Raw genomic sequence first — 12,642 nt, 5'->3', positions numbered from 1 at the left:
CACCTGGAGGCACGACTAACATGAACAGATTTTCATTGTCTTAGTTTCTGCTGCCCATCAACTTGACCAATTGGAACATTGGTTTCCAGCTAGTTCCTGTGACCTCCCTGCCCTTTATCCATCTATGCTCTACCCAACCCTTAAATATGATGTTTCCAGTGGCCTGTGTAGGGTGTACCTCGCCTCTCACCTGTGACCCTCAACTGGAATAAGCGGGTTCAGAAGATGGATGGATAGATGTTAACCTTTTTTTTGTGTAAACTGGTTTGTACCGCTTAAATTACTTTTTGTCAAACGACTGGTTACTTAGGGAGGCTTGGACGAGGTTGATTACATTCAACATTAGGGTGTCAACTGAGACCTGCTAGACCAATTGATGTATTTTCCTGACCTGATGCTGCATTTACACATAGGCAGGACACGTTACGAATGTTATATTTGTTATTTATTTATCATTCTTGGCACATTCCTGACATTCTTAACTTGACTTAACGCATCTGAATAGGTTTCTTAACCCTCTGGGGTTCATATACGACGGCTGAGTATAAGCTTTACTAAATTATAAATAACTTTTTAATGATATGCGATAGAAACTTACTTTTTTTTGCTGAAAAGTGAACTCTGCAGACTTTTGAGCCAGTTGTCCACCATGTTTGTACTCCTCATAGAAGCTGTGTGATGACGTGCGCAATGTGAGTGTCCAATTGGTTCACCGTCACATGGTTTTGCCAATATCCAATCGTAGGGCAGAGCAGTCTCACATGGTATCCCAAAGATTCTTAGGAGTGGTGATATGTTACTCTTTGGGATGTGAATGCTGTTTGAACAGCCCTCTGGCTGCTGGCTCCATGTGTAAAAGCGCAGCATTACACATATGAATGAAGTGATCAGCATAAGAGGGTCTCATACAACCTCACGTGGTTGACCAAAGAGTGTCACCATAAGCAATCCAAGAGGGAGTCAACTCCATAGAATTAAAAAGTTTGTGTTGTAAGCCTTTGTGTAATAGCTGACAGAAATTGCTTTGAGATGTGGCATAAAGACAAACAAAATGCATGGACCATTTTGTATATATTGTTCAAAATATGCATTTGTGTTTATTGTTAGAACATTTATTTTGTAAATTCTCTTCGGACAAGACCCCAAACTGCCTTTATAAAGTGTCAAAATAGGTGTTTATTATAGTTTGCTGTGTGTTTTGAATAAATGTGTGAAAATTATTTTTCACTTTGTTTTTTCCTTTCTTATTTCTGATTGTAAACGTTTATTACACTTATAAAAACACCACTATAACATATATATTCTGAAAGTACAGCTTGTCCTGAAAAAAATACATAGCACTTGATTGTGGGATGCAGGGTGAGCTGTTAACAGCAATAATAAAACATTTATGCCAGGTGAGTGAACTGTCCAAAAAATGCCCTCGGACCTCAGAGGGTTAATAATGCGTATTGGTGCATGATATTTGTGATTTTTGTGGAGCATGTTTTTGACTGTCAAAAAAATCTTCCACAAATGTCTTGCACCACCCTCATTTCGCCTCATGTCGTGGAAGTTGCAACTGAGTGTGTTGATCCATCTTGATTAGTGGTGATCCTTAATAGAGAGTGATAGCGTTCTTGTCTGATGTGCGCACAGTTAAACCCTGCTGCACCGTATTCAGTTTCATTGATGCAGTGTGCTGAACAATGATAGTGATGCCAAGTCAGCTAAAAGTCTCGTTCCAGTGCTTATCAGCGCGGAACATTATTCTTGACCATGCGTAATGGTTCCTGATAATTCGCCAGCAACATGTGCCATTAATTGTAACGCGTGATAACAGGTTACAGCAGTTCCTGAGGACACCTGACACATCTGCCTCAAATCATCACATTTGTGATCTGCGGTCAAGAATGTATACTTCGTGGCATTCGTGACTTGTCATCTTTATGTATAAATGCAGCATTAGCCCCAGTGATTGGATAAAGCCAAGGGGACACCCATATTGCAGATATCATGTTGAAATCGTGGTGAAATAACAGGTCATGAGACACAAAATGAGCATACAGATGGGTCTTTTAGTTTATTCCACAAAAAGTCATGAGAACCCCCAGAGGAACAAGGCACAGCTTGCCAACATACCCTAGTTTTTATAGGAAACTGGGACCTTGCTTCTACGTGACTAGCGACACATCTACACCAAACTGCTGACAAGCTCAAGGGCACATTCCTGATTGTCACTAACTTGTGTACTTCGTTCTGTTATCACATCAGGAAGTGCTTTGGTCAGATGCACAGTTGAGTTAGGGACATATGACTTATTTGCATCCCAACAATAGATGGTTACTTTACCATGAAAGGCTCAATCTCAGGCCAGCGGAGGTTAGCATGCATGCTGATGTCTGCAAAATGTCTTGTAAATGACTCCAGAGGTGTTATCAGTGTTGTGTGGGCCGCTGAAGAGGAGGTACTGCTGGCCCACCACCACAAGATGGCGCCCTGCTTGAAGTGCGGGCTTCAAGCACGAGAGGGCGTTGGAGCGACCGGGAGTGACAGCTGTCACCCATCAGCCATACCAGCTGTCACTCATCCACTACTCATCACCACCACCATAAAGGCCGGACTGCAGCTCCACCTCCCTGCCGAGAAATCAGCTACCATTCAGATAATTTTCTCTGCTGACTTAAAACATTGAGTAATAATCTGAACTTCTTTGCAGCCGTTTTCCTGTGGCGTTTCCTTATCTGTGGGATTGGCGTAAAGTGTGATCAGCGACGGCTTCGCTTCACACTCCAACCAGATAAGTGGTTAGACAGGAGCTGCACGAGTGTGTGATTGGAGGTGGAGGTGCTCCCTCCTTACTGTATACAGACTGTGGGATTACTGAGTGTGCGAACTCACACTCATCAGGACTGTCTCTGTTCTCTGCCAGCAGTACCGGGTCTGACTGCTGAAGACAGCGGCCACCTGGGGCGCAGGGCTTGGCGGCTCCGGTGTTCTTCAGCTCCGTTGGTGGTGGAAGCTGTGTGGGATCCGGCTCTTCTCTCGCCAGGCGTCTTCTATCGTCGAGCCTGCCCACACGTCACCTGGTGTATAATTGACAGTCCACCATATTGTTATTGTCTGTACGTCGTTGTGCGATTCACAACATTAAATTGTTACTTTTGGCTTATCCATTGTCCGTTCATTAATGCCCCCTGTTGTGGGTCCGTGTCACGACACTTTCACAACAATCAGTTTACAAAAAGAGTTTTTTTTTCAGTTTTAGAAGTGTTTATTTCTCAATAGCTTTTACATACTATATGACAAAGAGGATACGTATATTTACACACAAACAAAATGGAGTTTTGCTCCAGCCAGTGATGTCACCATGGTAACATCTGCGAAATGCCTTGCAAATAAGTTCAGAGGTGTTATTAGGTTCCAAAAACAGCATTTTCAGTTGTAGAAGTGTTTATTTCTCGCTAGCTTTTACATAATATACGAGAAACATGTATATAAACACACAAAATGAAGCAATTTTTGAGAGACCAGCCACTGACATTAGCTGTCATACCCGACACTCTAAACAGAATGTGAATGTGACTTTTTAACCTCTTAAAATAGGTCAAGTTTAGCCATCTTTGAACTCGTCCAAGGTCTGTCTCCCAAGAATGTTCCCTGTGAATTTGAAGACTCTGGCAGTAATAGAACTGGAATTATGCTGAACACAGACAGACGGACAGACGGATGAAAAGTCTTCGCAATACCTGATGGCCATATTTGATGGGTTTGGGTAAAAATAGGACCACATTATAATAATAATAATGAAGTAACTAAATCTAAAACCTAGAAAGTTTGGTTTTTGTTTTCATGTGGGGGGGCACATTTTCATGAATGCACTTGAAGACGCTCTCAGGTTGCACCTGCCAGCCTGATAATGCCAGTACCTTCACAGTTCATCACTTCACATCCTGGTTGGCTGATGACATTTTCAGCGCAACAAATAAACAACAAATCATCTCGAAACCCACACACGCACTTCATCATCATGACTGTCGCTCCGGTACGTATTGTGACACTTAGCTTGTTGCATATCCACAGCTTGTGATCAACAAAATTATCTTTTACTTTGAAGTTTTGGTATAAACATTCTCATGGAGCAGCAGCAGCAGCGGTAGCGTCGTTATCTGCTTCTCATTAAAACAGGAGCACATTTCATTCTGTTTGCCATCAAACACCTGTGAGTTCCTTCATGCACAGCAGTTATCAGGTCCAAATTCTTTGGCAGCAGTTCCGGCTTCGTGCTTGGCAAAGGAATGGCTGATGCAAAAGTGTGTCAATTGCTCGGCATGTTTGATGGCATCCGTGGAACGACGGGCGGAGGTGCTATGTTTGGACTTCCAGCTGTTGCGGCCTCTTTTAGTGCCACATGTCCTTTGCTGCTCTACGATGAACGCTCCTCAGCTCTCTGACACTTAAAAATACCTTCAGGGCAAAAAAAGTCTGTTAATCACTCATGAATCTTCACCCACATACATGAATAATAATAATAATAATAATAATAATAATTTGTTTTTCAAATAAGAGCACTTAACTTTATTAAGCTGTCACTGACTTTGTTTCTGGTGATAAAAATTTTGAATAAAAGTTGAATGTCAGTGTTTTGTTTTTTTTTGCGCCTCCAATATAAACTGGTGTTTGAAAATCTTGAGGGTTGTTTAATGCTCTGCCTGAACTCACAGGCCTCTGGACGTGGGCCGACAATGTTTTCATTCTATTTGGAATAACTCTGAGGATGCTCTTATGCGATGGATTCATTTCATACCTTTGTGCCTTGTGTGAACATTTTTCCAGTGTGAATCTGAGGAGCACTGCTCATCCTTCCTGCACAGACCTGCAGTGAACATTTCTGAGATTGAAAATTGATTTTGCTGATTTGCATTTGCATTTTTTTCATTATTTTTTCCTCACCTTGGCTTAAAACTTTCATGTTTTTTTCCAAAATTTATTCAGCAAAGTCAGTCAAAGTCAACAGAGTCATGACTCATCCACTATCCTCCACTCACGGTTGTAGAGTATCCCAGAATCCTTTGTGTGCTGAGGAGGGAGGCTTGATAATTGCTTAGCTTAATGCTAACTTTAACATTGAAAATGCCATAGACATGCTAACGCATTAGCATTGGTCTTGTTTTTAACCCTCTGGGATCCCAGGGCATTTTTTGGACAGTTCACTCACCTGGCATAAATGTTTTATTATTGCTGTTAACAGCTCTCCCTGCATCCCACAATCACGTTTTATGTCTCTTTTTTTCAGGACAACCTGTGCTTTCAGAATATATATGTTTTGTTGTGTTTTATAAGTGTAATAAAGATTTACAATCAAAAATAGGCAAGGAAAAAATAAAGCAAAAAATAATTTTCCACACACATTTATTCAAAACACACAGCAAACTATAATAAACTGTTTCGACAATTTAGAAAGGTAATTTGAGGTCTTGTGTGAAAGACTGTACAACAAAATAGTTCAAACAATAAACACAAATGCACATTTTGAACAATATATACAAAATGGTCTATGCATGTTGTTGTCCATTGATATGGTAAACAGTGCTTTACGCAGAGAAAGCAACAGAGTTATCCAGTAACATTTACATGCAAACTAGTGGAGCAATCCTGATAGTTACACACTGTTTGTTTGAGCACGTGAGATTGTCATCAGAGGCTCTCCGTCTGCTCCGTGTGCTTCACTGATCACTGTGCGTAATGGCACAGGGTGGACTGAGTATGTACTAAAAGTATGTACTCATTGGAGCACCCAGGGGGCTATTCAAACGGGCCAACTAGTAACACATCACTCCTGAAAATGATGTTTGACTTTTCACGTGAGGTAAATCTGCCCTACGATTGGATTTTGGAAAACCATGTGACGGTGAACCAATTCCAATTGGACACTCACGTTGCCCACATCATCACACAGCTTCTATGAGGAGTACAAAGATGGCCGATGGCTGGCTCGAAAGTCCGCAGAGTTAACTTTTCAGCAAAAAAAATTAAGTTTCTATCTCATATCATTAAAAAGTTATTTATAATTTAATAAAGCTTGGTCTTAGCTTTTGTATACGACGGCGTGGCCCCAGAGGGTTAAGTTATAAAATACATCTATCAACTGTTTCAGAAGACCATAACAGGTCAGTTTAACATAAAAAGGTAAATATTACTCACAGACATATGGTCTTTAGGGTTTTAGCAGGGAAAAATTAAGATAAAGCGAAATAAAAGAAAGAACCAACGAAGCAGCAGATTGAAGATCGAAGCACTGCTTCATTGGTTCAAGGTTCAAAGCAGCCGCACTGCAGAAATGGTTGATTATAAAGGCCCGCTGCAGGGTCTGCAATCAATGTAGAGAAATGATCATTTTCCTGACAAACACCCTCAAAAACAACGGCCACTCTGAAGGACCGATAAGGGAATCATTAAGCAAAAAGGCTATTGATGTCAATGGATCGAATTATTTGTTAAGGATGCCCGAAAAAAAAAAAAAAAAAACGTTTCACAACCCTAACAGTAACACCCTTTTCTTAAAAAAACCAAACAAAAAAAAAAAAAACTCACATTAAAGCTTCACGATTATCTTAGTTAAACACCTAAATACATATTTTGGTTTAACTCACCTCCATAATGAAGCAATGTTGCAAACAAGTTGCTTGTTGCTTGTCCACTCCCGCAAGCGCTTGTTTACAATGACAACGAAATCTTGGCCTCCCCAGCGAGAACGTGATTATACGCGAGATTTGACACCGTAAGGGTGTCTGTACAGATGTCACACAGATCGGCTCAGGGAGCATGCATTGGTGGTTGCCGCTTCCATGACTCTATGGATTCAACGCTGGGTCCTAGATAGCAACCACCCAAGCAGACACACGATCCATCCCTCCTCCTGATAGTAGTCATCTATCACAGCCAGTTAGATGGCTGTTATGGGTGCCCCCTTACGGCCCAGTCACACGGCACACAACGATAGCTGAACGAAGGAAGAAAGTCACAAATCGTCGAGAAAAGGTGGATGAATGATCCTGCATTTTTCCCATGCTTTAAATGAAATTAAAATGAAACATTCTTGATGACATGACTGACAGCAGGTATGAGACTGAGTACAGCCAGCCTTGTGCTCATGTCCACAGCGCTTCCAGGTGTGGGGTTTGGTTGTCTTGACAATGACGTGTGCACACACAGGCCAGCCACAAACGGCTAAATAGTTAAAATAGTTGATAAAACATTCTTGCCGCTGTTGTTTCTGTATGACAACGCTTTTCATCCCAAACATGGACGAGTCATCAGCAATACAAGGATGTTACGTTCAGCTCGTCGGAGCTTTAGTTATTGAGCCGTTCAGATATTTGTGCAAGACGTTGGACTTGGGAGGTTGGACAACAGTCAAACGGAACGCTGATGTTACGGGAACTACGTGAACGGCGAGGAACCGTCAAGATAGAAAGCATAACGAATTGAGGTTGTTGTTGGGGTTCGTTCATATTTTTTAACAGTTTAAAAATCCTGACAAAGCACCAGCTACAGGAACAAAGCTGGTTGACGATTAAACGATGTCAACGTAAGTTCAGATTTCTTGTTTCGTTTTGGCTTCGGTATCCTACATTAGTGCCATATGACCAGGGCTTACGTTTTTCCATGTTCTGAGGTACTCAAAACTGAGGCATTGCCAGTGCTTAATTTGTAAAGTGGGAGGTCCCGGAGCGCAGAGGATGGGTTGCTCCAGTGCAGAAAAAAAGGGCGGCGGGGGGTGCTTGCGAACAACGCTGTGCCCCACATCGAAAATAAACTGGGCATGTATTGTAGGCCTAATAACACTAGTAGTCACACCAAATCCGGATAGAGTACAAATTCTTGTTTTATGATGTACAGTGGTCCCTCGTTTATCGCGGGAGTTACGTTCTAAAGCTGCGTTCACACCGGGCACGATGCGAGCGGCTGCAGCCACAGGTTGCCATGTAATCCCTATGTAAGGACGCGTTTTGGCGCCAAACCGCGCAGTGCGATGTGATGGATGCGAGTGAAGCGACGCAAGTGAAGCGATTTTGAGCATTTTGCACGTTTGTAGCGCGATATTGCGTCGCGTCACGTCGTGTCGCCCTCCTCCCCAAGTTGAAAAATCTGAACTTTTTCTTCTCTTCGCGCCGCGATGACCAATCAGGGACTGAATATGTAGTGACATGGAGATGTCTGGAGTTTAACTGAAGAAGTGAACATGTCCTGTCTCTGGTAGCAGCCTGTGAGCAGGACTTATGTCTCTTTTGTCCTTTATTTCACAATTATGAGAGAGTTTTTGGAGCGAGCAGCAGCACCACAGCAGGGGGGGCGGAGTTTCTTTTTCTTTTTCTTTTACCTGCGCGCACGAGGGTCCATGGAGATTATTTTACTTATTAACTACACAGATGTATAATGGTGACTGGTTTCTAAAGACAATTATGACAGAGTTTTTTTTTGGGAAAGAGCGAGGAGCAGCCCCACAGCAAGCCACGGAGTTTCTTTCTTTCTTTTCTTTTTTTTACGTGCGCGCGCGAGCGAATCGTCTGTGTGGAGAATATTTTATTAATTAACTACACAGATGTATAATAAAACAAATGGTGACTGGTTTCTAAACACAATTATGACAGAGTTTTTTGGGGGAAGAGCGAGCTGCAGCAAGCAGCGGAGTTTCTTTTTTTTTTTTATTGTTTACATGTGCGCACGTGAACGGGACAGTTGGTCCTCAAACTGGGTCTCGCAGAGGCGGAAGGACCGCTGAAAGCGGCCGTCATCCAGACGCAGCTCCTGCAGCAAGTAATGATACTCCCTGTATTGGGAGCTTTTCACAACAACTTGCTCCGTGTGATCGAGGTCTGTCATGATGACTTGATGCCGAGCGGAATGGAAGCTCCTCCTATTTGATCACGCACCGGGGTGAATTTTCGCAGCAAAAGTCCACCCAAGCAGAGCGACACACCGGGCGAAGGAGGCGCGTCCGTCGCCACGCGACCCCCAGTGAATTTGTAGCGTCTGATCGCGCCCAGTGTGAACGCAGCATAAAAATAACCCGCGATAAACTAAATCCGCGTAGTCAGCGCTATTTTTTACACTTATTATAGATGTTCTAAGGCTGTAAAACCTCTCACTACACACTTTTCTCAAACAGGCATTAACATTTTCACTTTTCTCTCTTGTGTAAACACTCTTTTTTCTTCTGTGCGAGATTATAAACAGACACGCAGAACACAATGTGCATACTCTCCCTTCACTCACTGCCTCCGGGGGTACGGATGCAGGACCCGCAAAGAATCCAAGCCCTCTCTCAGTGGCCACGGAGCTCTGCGGCTACGGTCAACATCCGGATCAAAACAGCGAGCGTAGCCTCTGGACCTGTTGCCAGATTTGGCGCAATTCCGCACAGCAGGCGGTGATTTTTTTATATATATATTTTGTTAGTCAACAGAGGTGGCGGATCACAGATCCAGTATAAATAGCTGGCGGAGCCAACGTCTGAGGCTTGCTCCCCCTCAAATTAAGCCCTGGGCATTGCCAAGAGCGATGATATGTTATAAAGACCCCATTTTTTATTGAGCACTAAAATATTTGGTTTGCACAAAAGATGCAGTTATTTGTCTTGTTTGGTTAGTTTATATGCACATAATAAGCATCGGTACTGAACCAAATTGCCAAGTGTGTACAGAGATTGAAGATAGAAAATAACACCCTGTGTGATACAAGTTGTTATTGGATGTTTATGTGGATAATAAGAAATAAAAATACATTAATTGAGCGCAGATTACATTCTGTTTATTCAGAAAGAAAGGTGCACCTTGTGAGCCACTACATCGCCTTTTCCAGAATTCTTTAATTATTTACTTCATATGCACAAACTAATCAAACCACGGAAGTGAATTTTAACCCCAAATCAGAAAAGGCTGGAATTATATGGAAAATCCAAATAAAAACCCAGCAGGAATGGATGTACGAGGTGCATTCAATAGGTATCCAACCTGTGGCCATGAAAAATACAATTACACACCTGGGGGGTCTCAAAACCAAATCCCCTTTGAAGTATTCTCCTTGGGACTGCACACACTTCTCCCAGCAGTTTGGCCATTGTTGGAAGCATTTCTGGAAGGCTTCTTTTAGAATGGTAACCAGCTGGGTCATCGCGTTTTGCATAATGTCTTCTTCTGGCTCAAATTGAGTCTGTTTTAGTATCATTTTGATATTTGGGAACAGCCAAAAATCAGTTTTAGTGTTGTTCTGGATCAAGACTAAGCTCCAGGCTTCCAGTGACTTCCTGTATTTATGTGCTTCCCTGTGCTTCTGCACATTTTGGAAGTGTGGCAGATTGTCTTTTTACTGCAGTGACAGTCATGTCTCTGGATCCTTCGCCTTCAACCTCAATAGATGCCTGGATAGAGCTTATGAAGTCATGGGTTCTTTGGAGAGAGGTGTTTGGCGATGGTGATGCATTTGCAGGGGAACAAAGGCCCAGGTCTTTAAGGTTGTGGTGCTTCCTGACTTAGTGTATGGTTTTGAGACTTGAAGACTAACCAGTGACCTATGGTGATGACTAGGTTGTTGACTTGTCTGTCTGGATGGCTGCCCTTCATGACTCAAAACTGCACCATAGTGTAGGCCATGCTCCCAGATCTGATATTGAATGTTGTTATGTGGCATTTGCATATTACATTTGTATCATTAATTTTTATTATTTTGGACCATGGAAGAGTTCTGCACTATGGGGCTGATTTACGTCAATCGCATAGAACAAGTGCTAAATTGTGTGGGCATTCCAAAGTTCTGCGCGTTGTCTTGGGGAAGATTTGTGGGTTATTTATGGTAAAGTGACGAAGACAGCAGTGTGTAAATGTGGATTTTGCGTGTAGTAATGACTGTAAGCACAACATTTAATTCAGATAGCCACTTCCAGCAATGTGTAACGTCATACAAAAGTGCACATTTTAACTGAAAATTGCCCAAATTAAAAATGAATATTCCTTGAAAATGGTTTGTCAGCGGAGGTGCGAGGTGTTTGGCACAAGTCCAAATTCAGCATAGCGTTCCTTTAATTGTCGCTGAAGGCAACAATTTTCAAAAGTGCATTCCCACGATAGGGTGCAGTTCTGTCCGGTGTTAATATATTTGCTTTGCTGTCATACGTTCGTGGAGGACAAACCAGTGCTGTCCATGGTCCTGACCATAGACTGCAGTGCTGACTGCTGTCAGCTCCTCACCGCAGCTACACACAGGAGCTACACTGGACACATGAGCACAGGGCATCCTATTTATATTTCTCTTACAAAGAAAAGGATAAATGCCACATTTAATTTTATTTAGGCAGTGGGTATTTTCTTAAAAATAGACCACTATAAACTCTTACTTAATTGTGGTGTTTTCTATGTTAAAGAAGATGAAAATTTAGAAATGAAGAAGTGAAAATAAAGAAATACATACCCCAAACAGCTCACAAGGAATTCCTTAGAATTAGACTGTGTGTCTGCATTGATTACACAAAACTGGGTGTGGTGACACTAAAATTTAAAATGTGAAAAAGTACAGATGCAGTGTCAGTCACTGAAATTATTTTTAGCCTTGATAAACTGTGCTGTATGTGCAAACATCACTTATTTACATGTTCAGCACTCACAGTTTAGCACACGTGTGTACACACCTCAAATTACATAATGATGAAGTTAAATATGTTAAATTGACAATACATACCATTTTCCACATTTGAAAGCCACAATCACAATGACCCACAGTTAACAGTAAATCATCATGCATATATATATATATATATATATATAATATATATAAAAAATTTCTGGGTGCTATCGTGTTTGTGCACATTTTTTTAGATGAAAAACTTTAATAAATCAGGCCCCATGAGTACTTGTTTTGTTAACCAAGATCAAATGTGTACAACATTACTGACACAAACATACTGTATAGTGAAATACCATTTTGTAGATTTAAATTACTCCTTGGTACACAAAATGAGCCATAATGACATGTTTGATATCCTGCAAAGTACCACATGTGACAAGAATCCTACAACAGGAAGCCTATTCATCACACACATCTACATCTTCTTCCGCTGAAGCAATAATTAAGCCATCTGATTGCACTGTATTATGAGGGAATTAATGACGCTTTGAATGAGAATTGGTAACACTTGGCTGAGGTTCCGTGTATCAGACATACTTAGCAGAACGATGCATCGAGCAGGGCAGATCTCCAGCTCACTGACACGGAACCAAAGAATGCTGATAGCTACACTAAATTACTAAATGCCAGTTGTTTTGTCTATATTGTGACGGGGTATTGCATGCCCAGAAAATCCTCGTTGAGTGTGTGCAAGTGTAAATATCAGGGCTTTTGTTTGTTTCATGTAGTGGGAAATGAATGAAAATGGCCATGGAGGTAAAATCTAATTGTCCAGGAATATGCCAGCTGAACACTGTTATATATTAATGTCGGCCTGACCGAAATATTGGTGAGCATTTCACAAACATACTATATCAGTATTGGTGTCATTTTTGTCAATGTGAAAACTTTTACCAACGAAACAATGCAGAAAAACACTTACTGTTGAAAATGGCGTTGTTACACAGCTTGTCCACCAGAGGGTGTTTCAGCTGCATTGTT

At 41.7% G+C, this 12,642-nt stretch overlaps 1 protein-coding gene across 4 annotated transcripts in view; it reads left to right on the top strand.

Moving 5' to 3' along the window:
* The window catches only part of npnta (nephronectin a), a 198,362-nt gene that overhangs the window by 75,760 nt on the left and 109,960 nt on the right, over positions 1 to 12,642 (top strand). The window lies entirely within an intron of this gene.

Source organism: Thalassophryne amazonica, chromosome 15 (genome assembly GCF_902500255.1).
Source record: "Thalassophryne amazonica chromosome 15, fThaAma1.1, whole genome shotgun sequence".
NCBI lineage: Eukaryota > Metazoa > Chordata > Actinopteri > Batrachoidiformes > Batrachoididae > Thalassophryne > Thalassophryne amazonica.
The sequence above is the reverse complement of the archived record's forward strand: the minus strand, read 5'-3'. Positions and strand labels throughout refer to the sequence as shown.